A 23,450-nucleotide genomic window follows, 5' to 3' on the forward strand; every position below is an offset into this window, starting at 1 on the left:
GCGAACCGTGTATGATCACTGTAGGATTAGCATTGCTTTAAACCAACAACGGACATACTGTATTCTACTCAGGAAAGCTTTCAGCTTTATTCTGATTTTTCCACTCCTGACAACGTTCATCATTTTGCGAAATGTTAATTTTATGTCGGTAATAGAGATGAACAAAACTAACTGCCGCTCTCGCTCGCTGTGTTCGCTGCATTTGTCTTTCGAGTCTCGTCTCGTCATTCTCGTGCGCTTCGAGTCTCGCTCGTCATTCTCGAAATAGCATTTGGTCGGCGTGGAAAGATTTCGTAACTTTGAATAACATACATCATTGAAATAAGTAACATAAATGTTTAAGTGATACAAAAAGCCAAAACAGAACAGTATCTTAGATATCAAAATGTTCTGGTTCTATTATATGATATTACCTATGTTTATATAAATAAAAAAATTCTCAAATAAATTTGCATTTCTAAGAAACATAAAACATGACATTAATATATTTTTACTTAAGATTGCACACTTGATCTTAAACATATGAAAAGAAAATTCCTAGCCTTTTAATAAGGGCCTAGTAATTAAATAAAGACTGGGGAACGGATTATTATACACTGAAAAGTAGAGGTGTTTCAAATAGGCTACTTGATTGTTTATACATATATAACAGTTGCCAAAGTAGATGAAAGTTCAGTCAGGTATAAACAACTGCTTTCTTCGGGATTTCGGGAGTTGATCAATATCTAGTCTCGAAAGACTTTCAACCATCTTTACGTCAAGGAAACGACGTAATACAACATTGTCGTGCGGGTTTTCGGCTTTGCGGGCGCTGTTATACTCGTCTTCTCGATCGTTGTTCATCTCTAGTCAGTACCAAATACTTTGGTCAAAATATACCTAAACTCGTTAATAAATAAGACGCGTTGGAAGAGGAGTAAAAAATAGCCACCGTAGCTCGGACGGCAAGCGCATTTTCCTGCTTATCTGGAGCTGCGCTCGGATATGGGTTCGATCCCTGCTTGGACTGATTACCTGATTTAATTTTTTTCGACGTTTTTCCCAGCTGTAAGGTAAATTTCGGGTAACCTTTGGCGAAATTCTCGGCCTCATATCGCCAAATACCATCTCGATATCACCAATTTTATTCCAGTGGCGCCACATTTATTTACAAGAAAACTCGAATGACTGTAGTACATTCAGAGAATTTTTAATATACTTATGTCGAAATAATTTTTAATCGTTTATTTATGGCCTAGCGTGTCAATTACGAGATTTTGTAGTGTATGTGGAATTAGTGATACTGATAACGAGTTTATGGTTTGAAGAGATGATGCTGAGATTTCACTATGTGATTACCCGACATTCGCCTTACTGTACAGACGAAAAAAAAATCCAACCATATAAACGGCCCAAGCAGAATTCGAACCCACGCCTGACTGTAGTCTCAGAGCGTGAGTCCCGTTCGCTACCCCGTGATTATGTCGATATGCAAAACAAATTTCAGTCTTTTTGGTCTTTTTCTACAGATAGAGAGTGCGTCGCAGTATATGATGCGATACGTTGCACAATGTTTTGTCTTCAACTGGACGTCTTAGATTTCAAGTACGGCAAAACGTATTTGAAAGCTTGCCTAGTAATGCAGATTTGCTGTATTAAAATTCGAAATACGACTTATAAAACACTAATATTTGTGTAGTAGACTATAACTACACGAACATCTATACCACTGCAGTATTACAGAGTGATTTGCGCTTGTCGCATTCCGCTCAGCTGTGTTACGTCCACTCTGAAAATTTTGCGAACGGTATACACTACGTACAGGAGTAGTCATAAAGATTTTCTTTGTAGTACTGTAGTTTTCTAGGATGAGGATCTCATGTAATTTTAATTCAGCTGTGGTTTATAAGAGGGATATATCAACAAGATCAGTAGTCAAAAGTGCACTGCAAATTGGCCACTGGCGTAGTTCAGTCGGCTGAGGCGCTTGCCTCTGATTCGGAGTTGCGCTCGGTGTGGGTTCGATTCCCGCTTGGACTGATTACCTGGTTGGGTTTCATCCGAGATATTTCCTAACCGTAAGACGAATGTTAGGTAATCTGCGGCGAATCCTCGGCCTCATCTTGCCAAATATCATCTCACTGCCATCTACGCTACATAACCTAGTAGTTGATACAGCGTTGTTAAAAAAACAAAAAAATGCAAATTTATGTGAAAGCTGGATCCCGTATATAACCATTCCTAAGAAATACGTTGCGGAACAATAAGTACATTACCGGTATCACTCATTTGTACGTAAAACGTCACCTATTTCCGTAATCACATATGGGGTGAAAACTAGAGCAGCCGCTAACATAGCTAAGCAAACACTTAGAACAACAGAGCTCCATTCTTGGCGGACTAAACGTGACAAGAAATGAAATATTCAGACAAGTATGCAATATCTAGGCCGAAGCAAAATAGGGAAAGGAAATAAGGCAACGATGGACGTCACAAGTTGATATCACTTACCTACAGTAAATACTGTCCGTCAGAGTCGTCATATCGCGGGGTCGTCAAAAGTGGCGGGAGTGATGTAGCAGTTACTTAAAACGGGACCCTTTCCTTTAAATTACGTATTTTAAATAGTTCTACAATTCCGAACAGTAAATGTTTTCAGGAAAGGCCTAAGGTTGACCTAACAGCCCAAACGCTAGTCTTTGCAGTTGGGCCAGCAGAAACGGGTGACGGAAACGGGGATGCGACATAACCAAACGAGAGCAAGTAGTTTAATACGAGCAACCACAGACGGTAAACCAGGTGACAGGCAGAAAAAATGGTTGCAAAGCTTAAATTCGTCATCATTCGACCTGACATTATTTATTGATGAAAAATAGACTACTAGATCTAATAAAAAATAATAAACACTATCAAATAGCCTATACGACGTGCTCAAATAAAAGTTATCCTTTGAATAGGTATAATTCCTGTATTTAATAAGAATAGGTGAAAAAATCATCCTAGTTACGAGTTAGAAGATGAAATTGAGTCACGAAGGAAATTAAGTTTAGATTGGATTTTAATGAATGAAATGGCATTTCCTTTATTATTTTGTTGTCACAAGATTACGTCATTCCAGGTACTCTAATGGCCGCCATACTGTCATTCGACTAGAGCAGCGGTCATCAGAACACTGCACCCTCGGACTAGCGTCTGTTACCCGCGGACAAGACACAGCCCTAGCGTGCAATCGTCATTGCTGGCGGGTATGCTGTCTCTCTATCCCTTGTGCACGACGGAGCATATTTCCTTACGCTCCATGCACTGGAGGCGCCCTTACAAAGTAACTAAAGCGCGCGTGGGCGTGTCCTACCCTCTATCCCTGATTCATAGGCTACCATACCATCACAAGATTAATCTCACTGCCAGCTACATATTTCTCCATATTCGCTCCGTCATTGAGACATCTGTCATATCGGAGCACAGGTTTTTGCACGTTTTAAACGAAATATCTTCAAGCAGTGTTACGATAGAATCTTTCATGGTAATTTCCACGCCATGATCGCTGTTGAATTTTGTTCCTCTAAAAATCCGTTCACGTTGAGAAAAGAAAAATCACTGAGTGCAAATTCGGGGCTGTGCTAAAGTTGTTTTGGGTTTGTACAGTTTGTATTGGATAATAGATTTTTTGTTATTACATAGAGCATTATTTGAATGTTGAGTTAGAACATGCTAAGGTTGAGCTATAGAAGAGAAGGAGGACATAACATAACTAAGGTTACTGTCTATAATTAGAGCTAGGATATAGCCTATACATAAAGTCTACAATGAAATCTAAGTGGAATGACTGATTGTTTGTATAGAATTTTGAAACTGACTACGATTTATACTTTCATGGTGAGTAAATGTATAAACAGTATTTCCGACGTAAATTCACACTGGATATCTTTCTTTGTTATTTCTAGCAGTTAAATAATAATTGAACATTCTTTCTGCCATAACAGACTGCCTAAATGAGAGAGAATATACATATTGATTACACATCTTGTAAACTTTGTTACTGTTACAACTATTGTATCAAGAAATTTAAAATTGTATAGTATACTTTGTCACTAAGAGATAAAAAAAATATAATATATATTACTTTCACGTGTTAATGAAATTTGATAATACATGATAGTATGAGAAAAATTATGATAATAGGACTATATTATTTGATCTTCAGTTCATACTGTATAAATGTTTAATATTTCAATAGAAGCTTCCAAAGCAAGAAGGGCTACATCTAAACAAATTTGTTTCGAAATGGCGAAATTGTTACTGAAATTTAAAAACTGTCTTGGAAAACTGCCACGGCTCCCAATGACAGAGAAATTGTCAATTTATATTTTTATTGGAAATATGGTATCGCTGGTTCATATGTTCTTATTTCCGAAGTCAACAGCTTTTGTCTGGTCCACAGCTATTTCTAATCTCACCTTCGGTTCTATGGTGAAGCCTTTTCTACTCATCTTGTCAATGGCAATTACATCGGCTCTCCGCGTGCTCCCGTCAGTAGCAAGGCAGTGCACTTCAAAAACTTAGTAATTCTTACCAGACAGAGCGGCTGCAATTTTACTTCTGATGCGATTGTGTCTTTTATTGTGCAGAAGTTCACCACGTGGACAATAGCCTAGAACATGGGCCAGCGTTTCTTTCTCACTGCAGTGGGTTCCATCCTGACTGCGTCCATGGAGTAAACTAGCCGGAGCAACATTATCTTGTAACTTTATAGCTGTTCGTCATTCAGTACTACTTTCTGTGTTTCCAACCATCTATTTGCAAAAGGATACTCTTCAAAAAGGGCCACACTTTTGCCATGAGTTCGTAAACAATACGATTTATTAAATTCTTTTTGCCGTAAATGTTTTCTTATAACTTGAGTACTTGTAGAAGTAAAATTTTCTTTTCATCGATTTCCAGCAAGGTAAGATATTCTATTTATAATTTCTCAGGTCCCTTAACATATTTATGTATAAATTCTGCGATTTTTCAAGTACAGAAGAGTTAATTTGTTGAATTACAGCTTCCCATTGAGCTCTGTAAACTCCGAGGCCCTTGACCTTTTTCGAAGAGTAAAGCATGGCATCTGGTGTATCTGTTGAGATATGCAAAATTTCTTTCATAGAACTATTCAGCATCTTGTCGAGAGTAATAAGCACCATTTTTGACAGTTTCAGTTTGTTAGAATTTTGAATGTGATAGACCAGAGTTGGCTTAATGAAATGATTAATGACTTTTTTTTTTCTGGTTTAAGTAGAGTATTATCGACAAGATTTTGACTTGCTTTCAGTTTGGCTGTTGGGTGTTCATACGGACTGCAAAGAAAACATTATCAATTTCTTACTTAACGTCTTTTGCACGTTGTTCAGAACACTGGTATCCTTTATATTAGAAGGAATTGTAACTAGAATAAAATAAATAATCATCTCGTCATTTCAGTAAACCTTAGTAGCCTATGTTGAATTAAATAATGAAGTTCATATGGAGAAAAAACCAAGTGGTTCCGAATTAGGTTCTCGTTGCGGAAAATAGATAGGGCCTATTTACTTTTACCAATATAGAAGTATTTTATTAATTTTCTTGCTTATTCTGGTGTTGCTTCATGCAAACGTCTTTTGCTATGCTACTGAAATCATTAAAGGTCTCCTGACTAGTATGCAGGATGGCTTGTCAAGCAGTTCCCGGTTAGCCACTCCGGAATATTGGTCACTTTTGTAATGTAATAGTTTGGGATGCTGTCTGGGTTAACACTGAAGGGTCCACTGTTCACTAGTCACTGTTTGGGGTGCAAGTCACTTTGTGATTAGTTTCCATTGTTGTCGGTCTTTCGCTGTTCTTGACCATAGATGGCCGAATCTTGATCTAAGTTCGTCTGCCCACCTTGTCTTCTGTCTTCCAGCGTTGCGTTTGCCAATCCTTGGGTCCCATGTCGTAAGGATGCATGTCCAGCGGTTCTCGTTGACTCGCATCACGTGTCCTGCCCATTTCTTCTTTAGCTTGCCGGCCGTTTCTGCTGCGTCTTTGATATGTGTTTGTCTCCTTATGTCTTCGTTACGTAGTCTGTGTCTGAGTATGATGTTCAGCATCTTCCTCTCCATTCGTTGACACTTTCTCGGTATGTCCCGCTCTCTTTCCGTTAGAGACCATGTCTGTGCTCCGTATAAGAGAACTGGAAGGATGCAGCTGTTCATGACTCCGCTTCTTAATTTTAAATGATGAAGTTGATACTTCTAAATAATTATGATCGCGGTGGTGTTGAAAGTACGTAAATACAACTACGAATAATAAAATCGTGTTAATGTTTGTGCAAATGAAAATAAAATATATCAAAATTGTGTAATAATGAGAAAATGAAGAGGTGGTAAGTGTGAACTAGGAGACGATGAAAAATAAAAATTGTAGTGATGATTAAGGCTAGGATTTTGATGACCTATAAATCATGAAAGAATGTCCTAAAAACAATGCATGTATGACCTAAAAATCTTAAAAAAATGCCCTTAAAAATGCCCTAAAAATTGTTCGTATATAATTGGCTACGTAGGAAAAGAGGTTTTGTACTAACCGGTACTTAATATTTAGACTAGTAATTAAATTAAATTGTACTACCAAAAGTTAAGTTTATTTAATTTTACATAATTTTTTCTAAGTGGTACACATTTTACCTGATGTAGTTTCCATGTAGTCCACCACAAGGCCACTCATCCGGAATTAGCAGGTATAAAGGTGTCTATACTGAAGGAGTGGTTGGAGTGTATTACGTTAAAATGGCAATATTTGTGTATAAAAACGATTAACATATTATACAAAATAATCGGTATTAGCCACCGGCGTAGCTTGGTCGGTTAAGGAGCTTGCCCGCCAATACGGAGCTGCGCTCGGTCGCGAGTTCGATTCCCGCTTGGGCTGATTATCTGGTTGGGTTTTATCCGAGGTTTTTCCCAACTGTAAGACAAATGTCAGGTAATCTATGGCGAATCCTCGGCCTCATCTCGCCAAATATCATATCACTATCACCAATTCCATCGACGCTAAATAACCTCGTAGTTGATACAGCGTCGTTAAATAACCAAGTAAAAAAATAATGGGTATTAATGGACAAAATATCAAAGGAAATAAACATTATTTTATATTAATAATGGAGATGGCCAAAATTAAATGAAAAGCCTAAAAAATGTCCGAATAAAACAAAAGTTGCTCTTATGAGTTGTAAGAGGCAAAAAATGCAAAAAAATGCCCTAACAATATGTCTTAAAACACTCAGTTTATCACATAACATATAAATACTAAAGCAGCTATGTTTCTGGCTTACTAGAAAAAAGATGCAATTTTATCAGAATCCTAGCTCTAGTGATGATGATAGTGGCGAACTTTATATTGACGATTGTGGTGGTGACGATGATAGAATGATGATGAATTAAGGAATTCGTAATTCAGGAAATGGTGTAATAGCAAGAATTCTGTTCCAGGCCGTCTGCTTCCGTTCTCCTACCTTGTTACTATTGTATAAGGCATTTTGGTCTGGGAACGGCCGTATCAGGCATTCCACATGAGCAACCAGATGCTACGTAGCTATAAATTTCTGCAAATGACAATGTAGGTCCGGCGCCACTAGACGCATTTTTCTGTCTCTTTTCTGCAGTCACATACAGTACGTGATCTTCTTCTTGGAAATGTTTATGTCGTACTCGAATGCTTTGGTGTCGAATAAGATTGTAAACACAGAAGATCTGTCAAATAGTACATACAAATATTGGCTAGGAAATAATTATTGTGTCCTTCGCTGTATTTCTAACAGTATCTGGTTACAAATCAACTATAGCGGATTCGGGTTCAATTAGCGTTAGGAAAGTTGAAAATTTTCTCTCTTCCATCGGGATTATAGGCCTATAACTTTTCTTGGCCTTTTATTTTTGTGTTATCTTAACCAACAATATCGTACCTTCTTGATCACGTGACAAACCCATATAGCACTTTTAAAGATGGTTGTTACGCGTTATATGCATCTGAGCTAGGAATTAGAAATGGTACAGTACATATTACCGGCGTAGCTCACACTGTAGGCGCGTTTGCCTGCTGATCCGGAGCTGTGCTCGGGCGTGGGTTCGATTTCTGTTTGGGCTGATTATCTAGTTGGGTTTTTCCAGAGGTTTTCCCCAACCGTAAGGCGAATGTCAGGTAATGTAAAGCGAATCCTTGGCCACATCTCGCCAAATATAATCTCGTTCCGTCGTTAAGGAACCAAGTAAAAAAGGAACAGGTAGGTGATTGTGAATGTGAAAGTTTTATGAATTTGGAAATGAAAGAAATCTTGTGATCAAGGCTATTTTGACAAGACTTTGTTTAATATAGTGGCTATTTAAATTTCTGAGTAAAGTTAAGGTAAAAGTATCGACTTTATCGTGATGGCCCATGGGTACATAGAGGCAAAACTCCATGTTTTATAAAGTAGACAATAGAATGATGCAGTGTTGTCGGCACCACATTCCTGCCGCCTTTTTACTCCGAGAAAGATCCGGTATCCAATTTTACAGGAGACTGAGTCGGTTCCGAGACCGTTATGGAATTATCGTAACGAAAAAAGTCTCGCTGCCACCCGGGATTGACCTTCTTATAGTCAAATTGCTACGAAATAGCTATAGGCTATTAATAAACAAATTACAAACACAAGATAATATTTTGAGACAGATGAATCAGTTTCGTTAATAAATTGAGAAATATGAGAAATAATCGAAGTACAATGGCTTTAATTTAAGTAATTTAAGTTGTGGAGTGTAAGTTTTCTATTAGAGGCAATATATATAATGTTAGTTCAGTAGAACTAATCAGTAAATAGCACCTAATAATTACATTCTAAATCAAATAGGTTAACCAGGGTATTTCTATGTAACATGCGCCATTGGCTTCGCGTGATTTGATTGTATTATGTTGTAATTGAATGCGAAATTTCCAGTGCAGTGGGTAGGTTAATGAAATTGCATTTGAACGAATCTGTAGCTTACCTATTATCCTGAGTATAAAGGCGAGCGCTTAGCACTACATTCATTATATGTAAAATAGTATTGAAACTCTCGGTAGTCGCATTTCCATCCACACCATACGAATATGCTTAGGTTCGCTGGGTATACAGTTTTCATTTAGGCACACCTACATGTACATCTGGACCATTCCCCTCAGCATTTCGCCAACTATTGTTGTTAATGCTTATAAATAGAGAAATGGGAGAACTCTGATAAAAATTCCAACTGAAACCGTCTTCTATAGGCTACTTAGACTGGTCAGGGTGAACTTTTGAAGTTTAGGACTCGAATTCCGGACCACCCGTGTGACAGGCTGGTAGTCTAGATCACGAAGCCACCTCAGAGTTCTATTACTTTGTCTTCTGCATAATCTATAATTGTAAGCAGCGAAATTGAATTTATACCTCTGAATTACATCAATAATTTAGTAAACTTTCCTTCTTGAATTCCTTATATGCAGTTCCTGTATAAAGTCGACGAAAGAACTTTCTGCCGTTATTCCTATTATGTGATATACCTGATCATTCCATGTTTGGGTTTTTCGAACCCACGAGTCATGCGTAGGCCTATACAGAAACGTTGTCTCCCACAGAGCGCCTGTCGTCAGCGCCGAAGGTCAAGAGCGTTTATCGGGAGTTGCATGTGTTCAGTTCATCTCAGTCTGTTGTAAGCTACTGAAGGGATTACACATTCGTACGTAATCTAGTGCAAGGTATTGCGTTTTATATTTTTTTAGAATACTGATGGAATTACACATTCGTGCGTAGTGTAGTGCAAGTTATGCGTTTTTTTCTAATTGAGAACACTGAAAGTATTACTCATTCGTACGTAGTGTAGTGCAAGCTGTTGCGTTTTTCTAATAGTTTTAAAATGGTGTATCTAGGCCTATAACATATTTCTGCGAGTTTTTGTAGTTTTAAGTTACGCAAAAAGTGAAACAAAATATCCAACAAGTCATTTCGAACATATCGCATGAAGAGATTGCTCGAACAATCTTCGAATATGTAAAAAATGTATTGAAGCAGGAGGAAGACACTTTGAAAATCTCTTGTGACGCAGATAAGATGCACTTGTTTCCAATTTAAACTAGTTTATAAAAAATTTTGTACTAAATAGGTTTTACTGTCGTAGAAACAGCTGCCGATTTTGCGGTAGCTATGCTAGACGTTTAACAGAAAATGCCGCTGTGTTTGCCATGTAAGAAAGTCGACATATGCTGCACTCTGTAGATGGACACATGTCGAGACTTCCGTGATATGACTCAGTATGGCTTGGCTTTTTGAAGGCCATACCTGGTTTACATTTGCTCATTGTGCACCTTATATACGCGATTATTGTCCAAGTCTGACAGGTATCCTATGTGAAATTCGTGAATTCGAAACTGACAAGTGGGCCATCCTGTCTCAGCCCTGATAGGGCTAGGCCCTATCCTCAGACGATTCCTGAAATCCTCAGGGCCCGGAGTTCCAAGCCTTTCCTAATATCAGCATCGGAAACCTGTACTATCCCCAAGACTTAACCCCAGTGTATTTTCAACTATTTAAGATGATGAAATAGGGGAAATTTGGAGAGTGTTAGTGGGATGAAAATTAGAAACGGGAGTAACCTGAGAAAAATGTATGCAACATCTGATTTGACCATCACAAATTCCGTCAGGACCTGATCGGGATCAAACTCGGTCTGTCTGGATAGAAGGAAGACTAGCGCGCTAGCACTGAGCCACATACGTTGCTTGGGTCAGTATGACTGTCGATCTACACTTCAGCAAACACAGGCCACCCAGTTGACAAGGTTCACTATTCTGAATTACATTCGAATCCACGACATTGTTGAAGCATTGTACGGGGTGGAAGTGAAATAACCCTATGGATTTTCAGGGCGAATAGCTCATGTTGTATGTAACAAAAAAATGTAATAATTTATTGGTGGGAAGTTCCTACTTTTTCCAGAAAAAAAAAAGTTTTATTTTTTTCCAAATGTCCAACCCATTCTTATTCGGTAGGTGACTATTACGAGTAGGATCGTGATTTTTGTCCATATCGATATAAAATCTAATAAAGAATCATTTATCTCTCTGGAGTATTTAATGGCATGGACGGTTTTCGTGTAAATTTAATTTAAAAACCATTAATTGCAAGCCACTGAACGATGCGAACAGATTGAAACGTTGTAATCAGAGAGGAAGAGGTGCACCTAGGGAGACAGACCTGAGTTCGTTGATCTCTTACATTTGTATTACGAGAAGAAAGAGGGGTGTGTTAGCGACGATGTTGCCAGACTTCTGAAACTTTCAACTTAGTTTTCTAATTAACTGTGCATTAAATCACAAAACATAATGTAGGTTTTCTATTCATTTAAGTATATCCTATCCCATGTATTGTGGGTCCCTATCACCACGGCATGGCGCGTCCTCAGGTTGCGGATCAAGGAGACGGCCTCCATATATGGAGGGTAGCTGTGAATATATTGAATAAGCAGTCACGGACAGCCGATGAGAGGTGGTCCTCCAGCTTGGGGGTTGGACGAAGGGCTAACAACCCATCACCGTAAAAAACAGCTTGTTACGAAACCTTCAAATAAGGAAATGCATATAGAGTGTTAGTTGGGAGGTCGGAGGGAAAAAGACCTTTGGGGAGGCCGAGACGTAGATAGGAGGATCATATTAAAATGGATTTGAGGGAGGTGGGATATGATGATAGAGACTGGATTAATCTTGCTCAGGATAGGGACCAATGGCGGGCTTATGTGAGGGCGGCAATGAACCTCCGGGTTCCTTAAAAACCAGTAAGTAAGTATATCCTATCATCCCTTTCAATCTGCAGGATTATTTCACTTCCAGCCTCTATACTAAATTAGTCAATTCTGATAAAAAGAGTCTCTTTTCACAGTCGACTTTTTTCTGTTGGCGTCCATATTTTACATTACATATTAACTGTTAGAAATCATCGACTAATAATATTGAAACGGTAGGTTTTCACAGATAATTCACAAACTTTTGCATGTGCAGTAACAGCTACGTTTTGAAAACTGACGGTAACTTTGACGATTTCATGATTGTTGAAAGATACTTACGAAACTTCAGTTCTAAATCATTTGTTGGATAACTGTACTAATTTAGTTAGTCCCTTTATTAGATTATTTTATTATTTTATCAGTAAAAGAATATTGATTATTTCATCGCCAATAGCTTTCAGAATCATTGTAAAGTTGGAAAATATGTCTAGGGCTATTGAAATTATGAGCTATAGAAGTCTTAAATCTGACATTTCTGTCACACACACTGCAACTCTAAGACGCTTCCTCTGTCCAGAAATAACCGTGATAGCTGGGAAAGCCTTGTATTCGGTTTAACAAGTAAGTATTGAACTCGACTGTGCTGTTGTATTATTGGGGGTGCCATTATAGTTGCCGGATTTAAATGACTATTATGGTCGATATATCAGATTTGTATGAAGGCTCTTCCAATGTATTCCTACAGGTTGATTGTGAAAGCGCGTCACTGTACTCAGCAAACTATACCAGCGAAATATAGTGACCCTATTTTAAACATAAGGAAAGAGGAGCTGGGCACGATAAAGAAATACTTAGGTACGGTATTTTGCAAACAGTCTACCGCTGTGGAGTACCGGTTAGCATGTCTGACAGTGTAACGAACGGACCCTGGTTCAAATTCTGATTGGAGTTTTTTCCGAGATTCCCCCCCCCCTCCTCCCAACCAATTGAATCAGAATTTCTAGGTAACTTTCAGCTTTGGACGACTCATTTCTCTTCATTAAATTCAACTTCATCTATCATCTTTCAGTGTTTTAGGTCGACCGAAGATACAGCAAATGTAGTACCGTGATTTTCATTCAGATGACATTTATCTGAAGTGGCTGCAGAACTCTCAGGTGACGTAGTGGAGTTCATCGCGGACTCCGATGTTGTGTAGCTGAATCGATAGATGGTACAAAGAAACAACGCATAAAACATATTATAAAGTAGACATGAAATTACGTTATATTAAATTTTCGTGAAACATGGCACTTTAGCTACTGCGCGTATGAATGTTACTAGGTTGCCGATAGCTCATTTGGTACCTACGGGAATTAAATGCGCTCTTTTTTACATTGGGGATTTTAATTCAAGTTAATTTTATTATGGCAGGCAGAGTAACTATCTCATGCCCCCATGTTATATCGCTACCTATGCACTTCATTAGAACCAGGCACCCAGCTTCGAAGCCGTTAGCCCTGTGAACTTACAGTATATTTATTTTCCCGTATTATCATATTATAGGATTATCTAAGAAATTAGCAATTTCTTTGTGATAGTTAAATGCGCTCTGGAAGGTCCCGGGTTTAATTCTCGAGTGGTGGGGGGATTTTTCTCGTTACCAAACTTTTAGGACTTGTTTTGTAAGCCTCAATTTCGTATGGGTATTATAACATATATTAATTAACATTTTTAAGAGTTTAACAGATACTTGTTAAGTATATTACGTAGCCTATATACCGGTACTTACATGTTGTCATACTCGTTGTTAATTTGTAATCAATCATTGTATAGTAGGTGATGGCGGATTAAGAACTGGCCTACATTTAATCCGCCATGACGTGAGTACATAATAACGTAATATATAAATGGATGGATGGATGAATATATTAATAAATAAATGTTAGTAAATAAATAAATATGTTAATAAATAGATCAATGCTGAGACGTTCATTTTATTCCCAGAATGTATCTTTTTATTCGCGATTCCAGACTCCTTAACTTCATACTTTTGCTCAGTACAATAATATTCATTTTTCACGTCACATATTATTACAAACTCAAGTTTAGTTTACATATTTTGCAAAAATTACCTTTGTTAATATTAAAAAAATTACGATTACATTTTTATGAAAATTGAGATATTTATTGCTCGGATTGCAGAGTCTTCATTATATCTATTCATAATGAAAAAAATAATAATAAATCAAATTATAGTTTGAAAACAAACTTACGGAACCCTGACTATTATGAAATTATTCAAGCTTGCTTCACAGGGAGCTTCTACCTGAAAGCCAGATTTGCATAATATATTCGTTACTGTAGGTACGTTAACAGAAAGCCACAATTTAAGTCACACAGAATTGTGTGCACTCAAAGTTGGGTTCTGGCGTCTTGTCAGCCCATTTGAGTTGTGTGGATATAAAGAGAAGAATTTTGACGGTGTCGTGTATAGTTCCTGGGATAGCTCAGTCGGTAGAGCATTCGTGCGCTAAGCGAAGGGTCCCGGGATCGATACCCGGACCCGGAACAATTTTTCCCTTGAAATTATTCAAGCCTGCTTCACAGGGAGCTTCTACTTCAATGTCAGATTTGCATACCTGACTATTATGTCTTGGACTCTGAGGGGTCTCGCGGACCACAGGCAAGACTTGAAGAGCTTTCTTCCAAAACGAATTAAGTCCATTTTCAGTAATTTGACAGGAAAAACAAAACAATTGTGGATGCCGTTTCGATTTATGCTGGATGTGACCTGATGGCTTCTTGCTGTTGTACACAAACATATTATATTTTCACCAAAACTAAAATAATGAATTATCAGTTTAAATCTACGTTTTAAATAGGATCATGTCTAAAGAAATAAATTAATACAAACTCTGTATGATGCTTTATATTGACCAAATCCCAGGAACAGTACAAAACATGTTTGTGTTTGTAAATTTATACCTTAAATTTATACAAAATTCTCATCATACAACTCTGCATGCATGCAACAAGATGCTACCTACTGCCCTAGGGTCAATGGCGAACATCTGACAGTAACAGGGCGAAACTTCTAACAGTACGCGGAACCATGTTAACATGATACTTTGACTCACACCGTACTCGCTTGCTGTCTCCTGCATATTATCACAGTCTAGTATATACAGTCGCGAAGCTCAATACGTAGTAAATATGCAAACATTAGATAGTTGCTCACCACTAGGATCGCTAATATCGCCTCATTACAGGCAATGCAAAATAGAACCGTCACAGTCTATTGTTTCTAGCACCCTCAAAACTCAAGCTTCGTGACTGTATATAGTAGACTGTGATATTATCTTCTGGCCCATAATCCGAATCGCCGGTGTCTATTTCACTTATAACCTCCAATTTGTCACTATGAAAACTTCTGTCATTCTCCATGTCTTGGCTGGCAGCGGCTATCTTCATATTCACCTACTTCCTGAACAAATGTTCATGCACAAAGGACTCCTGTTTCCTGAACGAATGTGAAGGTGTAAAAGTCTTCTGTTTCCTGCACAAATGCGGGAAGGACTTAAAGTGTTTCGATACAAATCTTATCTTGTTTTGCATGAAATCGTCATGTTTCTACCGCGGTATTTACTTCATAAAAATGAGTTTCGAAGATAAATATACAACAGAGCTCTGACGATTGAGAAGAATACTAGGAATACAGAAAAACATCTTTTTTCATTTTTGTAGACTTAACTCGTTGTGGGAAAAAGCTCTTCAGTTATTGTAGTAAACTATTAAGAAGCAGATCTTGGAAGTGTTGGGCTGAAGTCTGAATGAGTCTAATGACCTAAGTGAATAAAATGATGATGAGGACTACAATAATTGAAGTGTGCATTTCCATAACGTTGTAAGTGCCGAAACCGGGAGAATCTATTTTTTCACATATATCAGTTGTAGGTGCCCTGTTTGACAATATTACGAAAGGTTATGAAGAAAGTGCTGCTCAAAGTAATAAAGTAATGCACTTTAAGGTTGTGCAAGTCACGGCGTTGTATATACTGCATAAAACTATTTTTGTTCCTACTGCAAACTTTACAAATTGGCACTTACAACGTTCTGGAAATGCACGGTTCAATTATGGATGAAAGATGAGTGGAACGGAGAAAAATTCTCTCCGGCACCGGGATTTGAACCCGGGGTTTCAGATCTACATGGTCACGCTCTATCCACTAAGCCACACCGGATTCCCATCCCGATGTCGGATTGAATCCTCTCAGTTTAAGTTCCACCTCTTGGGTTCCCTCTAGTGGCCTACCCTCATGCACTGCGTCATAGATGTATGACAGTGGCACAATGTCCACACGTGAGCAGAGGTGCACTCGTTATGAGTGAATAAGTGGCCGGGATCCGACGGAATAAGCGCTGTCTTAAATCACTAAGTGATTATTTTTCGCAAATCATATATTATTACGATGTACCGAAGTACATATGATATTTCCGTGCAGAAATACATGCATCTATGACGCAGTGCATGAGGGTAGGCCACTAGAGGGACCCAAGAGGTGGAACTTAAACTGAGAGGATTCATTCCGATATCGGGATGGGAAACCGGTGTGGCTTAGTGGATAGAGCGTCAGCACGAAGAGCTGAAAACCCGGGTTCAAATCCCGGTACCGGAGAGAATTTTTCTCCGTTCCACTCATCTTTCATCACATGATGACGCAGATTTTCTGCACTGAAATATCTTATGTACTTCGGTACATCGTAATAATATACAATTAGGGAATTATAGAAAATGTTTATCCACTGACTAATAAAATAGATATGTACAGATTCAATTAGAATGAACATTTATAACGCATTGCAGTGAATACATACCCATCATTTTACAGGAATAGAATACCGTGACAAGGCTGATCAAGGCACACCAAGGTAAAGGCGGATTGACTTGCGATATCGACTCCCATGACGACGATTACTTTACGAATATTACGATAAAGTTTGTGGGCAGAGTGTAGTACTCAGACTTTTGGAACCATCTGTAGCTGCTCGGTGCACCTGTCGGATTGCACTTCACCAGCACTTGTGGCAATGTTTGTGGTGCTATATATAAGGGCGGCTGATGATTCATATGACAATCTCTCGTGGGGGTTGTTCGCTACAACACTTTGTACTCCGCGCCCCCACTTCCTCGTCCCCAGTTGACTCTTGACCTGACAAGAGAAGGTGACGAGTGGGGGAGAGGGCGCTAGTCGGTCCTCTGCAATGACAGAATGAATAGGAATATAAGGAGAGTGGGAATAAAAAGCTCCCCTCTCTCCCTCCCTCCCTCTTTTCTCATAGATAACAGCGCGCTTCCATGTCAAGTTACTGCAAAGTTTGAATTAAAAATGAAAGTGAGTGAGGTGTGAGACCAAGTTTTCTCGACTGTAATAAGCAATGAAGTAGTTAAGTGATTTAGATGGGAAGGCCTTGAACTGCTTCAAAGAGGAAGGAGGAGAGAAGTAGACATGAAAGCTTTTTTATTATCTTTTCCCAGACAGTGTGCATCCGAAACATCAATCCTCTGAAGCTAAGGAACTGACTCAAAGACTTCCTTATTCCTCCATTTCAGCAATATCCATTTATCGGCATCTAGATGCTCCTCAATCGTTCCCTTTCTTACTTTTACAAATGGTTTTATCCTAGGCTTTTTGGCTGAGATTTTGACGAGTTACCAGAAACTCATTACATTGATTTCTAATAAATTCTACTCGTAGTATGATACCAAGGTCGATGGGAACCTGTAAAAGTAAATATTTACTGACAGGCACTTTTCAAATATTGTAGACAGGAATATAATAATAATAACAATAATAATAATAATAATAATAATAATAATAATAATAATGTGCTGTCATGGAGGCCATACATAGTATGGGAACCTACAGTTTTTTTAATTAATCGTATGGGGAAAAGAAAATTTTGTCTGTACGGAGACATACGGCATATGGGTGCCTAAGTTTTGTACGCGGAGGTGTGTACAGATCTTAGATAATCTTTTGCTGTTCCTAATGTATTTTGTTTGATGTTCATAAACAAAAATTGTCCACCTTTGCAGAATTATATTTAAAAAATGGTTGAAAAACAAAAAGTACTGCAAATACACTTTCCAAGATTCATCGAGACAAGTGTGCATTTACGATGGGGCTGCATGGTGTATTCTTTAAATAAAGCTTGTTGTACAATTAAAATGTAAAGAAAAACAATTTCTCTACTTCTTCTTTAACATTGAAAAAATCAGTAAATGATATTCGGAGAGATAGAAAGAGAAGAGTAAAATATATTTCGAGGGAGAAAACGAGGGGTGCGGCGTATGGCCAAGAGAAAAATTACCATGACAGCACTGGTAATAATGTTGTTTTGCCAACAGATAGAAGATTGGTTGGAATATCATTGACACCAATAAAGCACCACTCATAAGGGAACGAAGCCAGGAGATAATATGATAGGATGGTTAGTTATTTTCCCCCTCCATTGCATATATCACTAACTAGTAACATGTTTCATTAATCAGACTTAGAAAATAGGCCTGTGCAACAGTTGTTCTTCCTCTGACACATGTAGTGAAGTGAGATATACTGCCTGATAATAGACATACATATCAGCCAGAACCTCAGTCAGAAGTAAAAATTAATAATAATAATAATAATAATAATAATAATAATAATAATAATATCCGTATGATATAATCCATGGAGAGCGAAGGTCTACCAGCCGACAGCTGGCTTCACATCCACATTCCTCAACAGAGGTGAACGATCACCCAACCACTACGTATAACGTGTGGTTAGTACGATGGTCGCCCCAGCATTATAGCTTCCTTGCAAAACCAGAGTATGCAAGAATACAAATGATAATTAATATCAAAAATCATTTATAAGGCAAATTATAGATATATCGATGGCTAAGAAGTGATACCACATATCTGTAAATTTGCAGTTCAATAAAAGAAATGTTTTAAAAATTACTTAAATATATATATATATATATATATATATATATATATCAACTCTTCATGTATGTTTCGGCTATACAAGGTCTTATACTCGAGGACAAAATATTAGTTAACTATACATCTTGATTACACAATTTTTAACACTATATCACTTCGGAATATAAATAATATATATAGATATATATGCATAGATATACTGTATATATACTGTATATGCTTTCACGTGTTAATTAACTAGGTTACCTTGTTGACTAGTTTCGGCCGGTGGGCCATCATCAGAACTGGGTGGTCTTCGCACCTTCTGCTGCATTTCCTGTGGAGGTTTGTTTGTGTAGTGTAATGTGGAGTCAAAAAGTATGTGTGCTCTGAAATTGAGTTGTGTGTTGAGGATTAGTTGCGGGTGTGTTTTTTGTGCCTGTATATTTCGTATTGTTCTAGTGTGTTTAGTTTCTGATTTTTCGGTGGAGATGTAGAATTTTCATGTCTGTATTTACGGTATATTGCTGTAGGCGTGATTGGCATTTGTGATGTGTTCTGCGTATGTGGAAGTGTTTCGTGATTTGGTTATGGCTGTGATGTGTTCTTTGTAGCGTGTTTGAAATGATCTGCCTGTCTGTCCTATGTAGAAGTTGTTGGAGGTATTGCATTGGAGTTTGTATACACCTGTGTGGTTGTATTTGTTTGTTTATGTTGTTTGTGTTTTAAGATGCTTTTGTAGAGTGTTTTGTGTTCTGTATGCGATGTTGTAATTTAATTTCCTGAATGTTGTGTGTGTTTTTATTTTATATGTTAATATGATGTATTTTTTCTGTTCTTGTGTTTGTGTTGTATTCCTAAGGTTTTTGTAGTAAATAATAAAAAAGACAAAAGAGAACTATTTACAGAAAGATATTAGATTGTCAAAGAAAATATGAATCTCATTTGGAAAAATGACCACTGTTTGTTGCTTATTCGCTGCTGAATAAATGATATCTTCAGGTCTAATGAAAGAACTTCCGAAACAACATACCGGGTTTTCTTTCCAAAACCTCCTAGACTAATAATAGATTCTTTCAATTTAATTTAAACAAAAAAAGTCGTTTCGGACATTGAGAGGGAAGTTTAAAACAAATGTTAATTGCATTTTAGGTTTGTTCCCTTCACCCCTAACCTCTTTTTGAAATTTCAAATGGTACCCCTATATTATAATACTTAAATATCAAAGAGTATCCAATTGTTTATACATCTCGTTCATTTGTTTCATATCTTTTGCTTTCTATCGTCTCTTGGTGCCATTTGAAATTCCAAGGAGGTGGGGAAATTTGAGAGTAACATCACGAAACCTTCGGCCTGGCTCTTATTGTTTCTACTTTTCTTTTTAGAAGGAATTAGTAATTTATATATTTATATTTATGAAGTTTTTGTTAAAATTTTAAAAGTAGGCAAGAATATTATTCTCGCATGTTTATCAAAAACATATTTTCTTATATTTTAATATGAAATATGACCTGCTAAGAGATATGAGTGATATTTTTAAAATGTTAAAATTATCTTTAAATATATTCGTAATGTTGTAGGTAAATTTAAGATTTTAAAATTAAAACAGATTAATTCTTATACGATTCGACTTATGAGAGTAAAAATGAAATTACCATAGTGGTAAGTTTGTTAGAGGCTACTTTTTGTACAGGAAATTTAATTGCTACGAACATCACAAAATTCAAGACCTATGATATACTTTTTGTATGCATCTTTATTAAAATTGAAAGTTATTGTAGTTATTTAAATTAAAAGTTATGTTAGATGGACGTATAGATCTAAACGGTTCTACACATTTTGAAGTAAGATCACGATTTCACTGACTAGTAACTGATAACAGTTTGATAAAATCTTGTGATCGCATTAACTCATAAATTATCCCAACAGGATATTTAAGACCTGTTTATCTGTCTAGACTTGATTAATTTTTGTTTGGTAACACGTCCAGATATTCGTTGATGCTGTTTTCAGGTAGCGTCAAGAATTACTTAATCCCTAAGCTGGTTGGCGAGTTGGTATAGCGCTGGCCTTCTATGCCTAAGGTTGCGGGTTCGATCCCGGGCTAGGTCGATGGCATTTAAGTGTGCTTAAACTCCTGCGGAACAAAATTCCGGCACATCCGGCGACGCTGATATAACCTCTGCAGTTGCGAACGTCGTCAAATAAAACATAACATTTAACATTTAACATCCCTAAGTTTGAAGTACCGGTACCGGCAAGGCGGAAGTCTCTACCTCTGTAGATAGAATACTAGGTCAGGATAATGAAAGCAGAATTAAATGTTGACATGGCGAGGAATATCAGATAAATTTTCGCTTTAGGCCTCTGACTTAAGGAGATTCTTAAAGTTACGATATGAGTCTTTCGGCTTCCCTTCCTTCCAAAGAGAGCCTCGCTAGGAATTTTTATTGCCTTTAAAATCAATTTCTTTTCATGCCCGAACACTCGAACCTCAGATGTAAAGACAGGCATAATAGCCAATTGAAGACATGTATAAATTCTAACTGCCGGTATATTATAAAATCCTTACGTTTATGTCCACCATTGTTTCAGTGTTAAATTTATCGCAGTACTCCACTTTCAGGACTTACATGTGAAATTATATCGGTGATCTAAATTATTTTGCATGCTATAGATATAATGACACGGGGCTCTATATATTTACTTTCTTTTCGAACAAAACCACGCTAACGTGTTTTCATCATCTTTTAATAATCCATCTCCTTCTGCTGGATTTTAACTCCGGATACTCTGGATGAGTTCAGAGACAAGAACTGAGGACAACTATTACACACTAACTGAGAGAGCAAAATTTTGCCTGTCGGATAATTATAGTGCAATAAAATACCTCTGACTGAATACCTGAATCAATATTGCTTAAATCTTTGTACAGGATGAACCATAAATTATGTCATTAATTTCAGGAGGTTATTCTTTGTGATATTTCATACAAAAAGTCAAATAAAATTTTGCTCTTTTTTCTTTTTCCTTTTTGAGATAAAAATTGTTTTAATCTATATCAGTGGTCGTCAGCATTCGCTGAAATGTGCAAAGGGTAAGCGGAGCCGTCCCGTGTGCCCCGTCGTGGAGCGGAAGAGGTAGAGAGCATACCCGCTAGCAGCTACGAATGCACCATAGTGTACTGTGTTCTCCTCGGGTAAGAGACGCTAGCCCCAGGGTGCTGCGTGCTGACGACCGCTGATCTATATGAAACATTTCATATCGTGTTTTGGAAAAGCTATTGATTTAATTCCCAATATGCCCAATCAGCTTAAGAGAGCAGTGTATTATGACAAGAAACGATTGAAAGAATTTTAGTTTTGCCCTTTAAATGTGCAGAAATTTGACCAGAACAAATGTAACATTGTAAAATTCCTTTTCGGAACGCAAAGTTGCAATTGTTCGTATCAAATATCTGCGCATTTATAGGAAAAAACTAAAATTATTTCAGCCATTTATCATCATAGTACGAATACACTGCTGTCTTAAATTGACTGAGCGTATTGGGAAGTAAACCATTGTCTTTCTCATAACACGCTATGAAATGTTTCACATAAAATAATTGTTATTTCTGAAAGGAAGAAAAAACTAACAAAATCGTTACTTATATCGTTATTTTGAAATAATCAATCTTTATGGCTTAAAAAAATGTACAAGAACACGTCACATATCACTGTTTTCTATATATTTACTTTTTTAAATTTACATTTGCAAACGTTTTCACCCTCCAAAGGGGCATCATCAGGCATGAAATAATATATAAATATCTAAAATCAAATACGTAAAAAGATGTAGAAAATATCTGTATATTATTTCATGACTGACGATGCCCCTTCGGAAGGTGAAAACGTTGGCAAATGTAAATTTAAAAAGTAAATATATAAAAAACAGTGATATGTAACTTGTTTTTTGTACATTTTGTTAAGCCATAAAGATATAAGTAAGAGTAGTAATTGGTTTAGCGGATCATTAAAATCAAAATGAATTGTAAACAAAATCGTATTAAACTTTTTTGTTTGAAATATTTCGAAGAATAACCCTCTGAAATTAATGACATTGCTTACCAAACTTAAATGGCACTTACCGCAATGATCACATTTATATATTTTATACTTGTATAACTCCTACAATGTTTGCACTGCCGATTTTTGTATTATGTAAGTTTTTTTCATACTACTCGTGACCAATCGGACACTGATAGTGAAGAACCACTTTTACTGATTAAATTGGATTGCACTAACAGTTCCATTCTTCACCATTTCAGTAGCTGGCGTTAATCAGGTCGCAGGCTCAGTTTACATTCGGTTATTACACCGAAGCTGGCTATATTTACACGAAGTATTGTGTGTTTGTACACCGTGTGACCCGATTCCAGGCCGTCACCTGTGCCATTCCATTCTTTTAGAGATGTTTTTAAAGAGATTACGCAATACTGTTCTGAAGGTGAACATGTAGACTCTTCTAGAGCATCCATTTTCTGAGCTGTGTGATATTTGTGATCGACAAAGAAATGTTAGGGACTGTTTTTTCCTAACACTTCCGTTTCTCCTTACACCCTCTCTACAGATACCACCAACACCAACACCAACACCACCACCACCACCACCACCACCACCACCACCACCACCACCAATATTGTAGCAAACAACGAAATATCTTATAATCTCGTAACAATATTCATTATTAAACATTCTTATAGCAAATTT

At 37.2% G+C, this 23,450-nt stretch overlaps 1 non-coding gene across 1 annotated transcript; it reads left to right on the forward strand.

Annotated features, from left to right (window-relative positions):
- Nucleotides 1-16,336: 16,336 nt before the first annotated feature.
- TRNAF-GAA (transfer RNA phenylalanine (anticodon GAA)) lies at nucleotides 16,337-16,408 on the forward strand. The gene has a single exon. It is a non-coding gene; the product is annotated as a tRNA-Phe (tRNA).
- The last annotated feature ends 7,042 nt before the right edge of the window (nucleotides 16,409-23,450 follow it).

The sequence above is a fragment of the Periplaneta americana genome, chromosome 9 (genome assembly GCF_040183065.1).
Source record: "Periplaneta americana isolate PAMFEO1 chromosome 9, P.americana_PAMFEO1_priV1, whole genome shotgun sequence".
In the NCBI taxonomy this organism is placed as follows: domain Eukaryota; kingdom Metazoa; phylum Arthropoda; class Insecta; order Blattodea; family Blattidae; genus Periplaneta; species Periplaneta americana.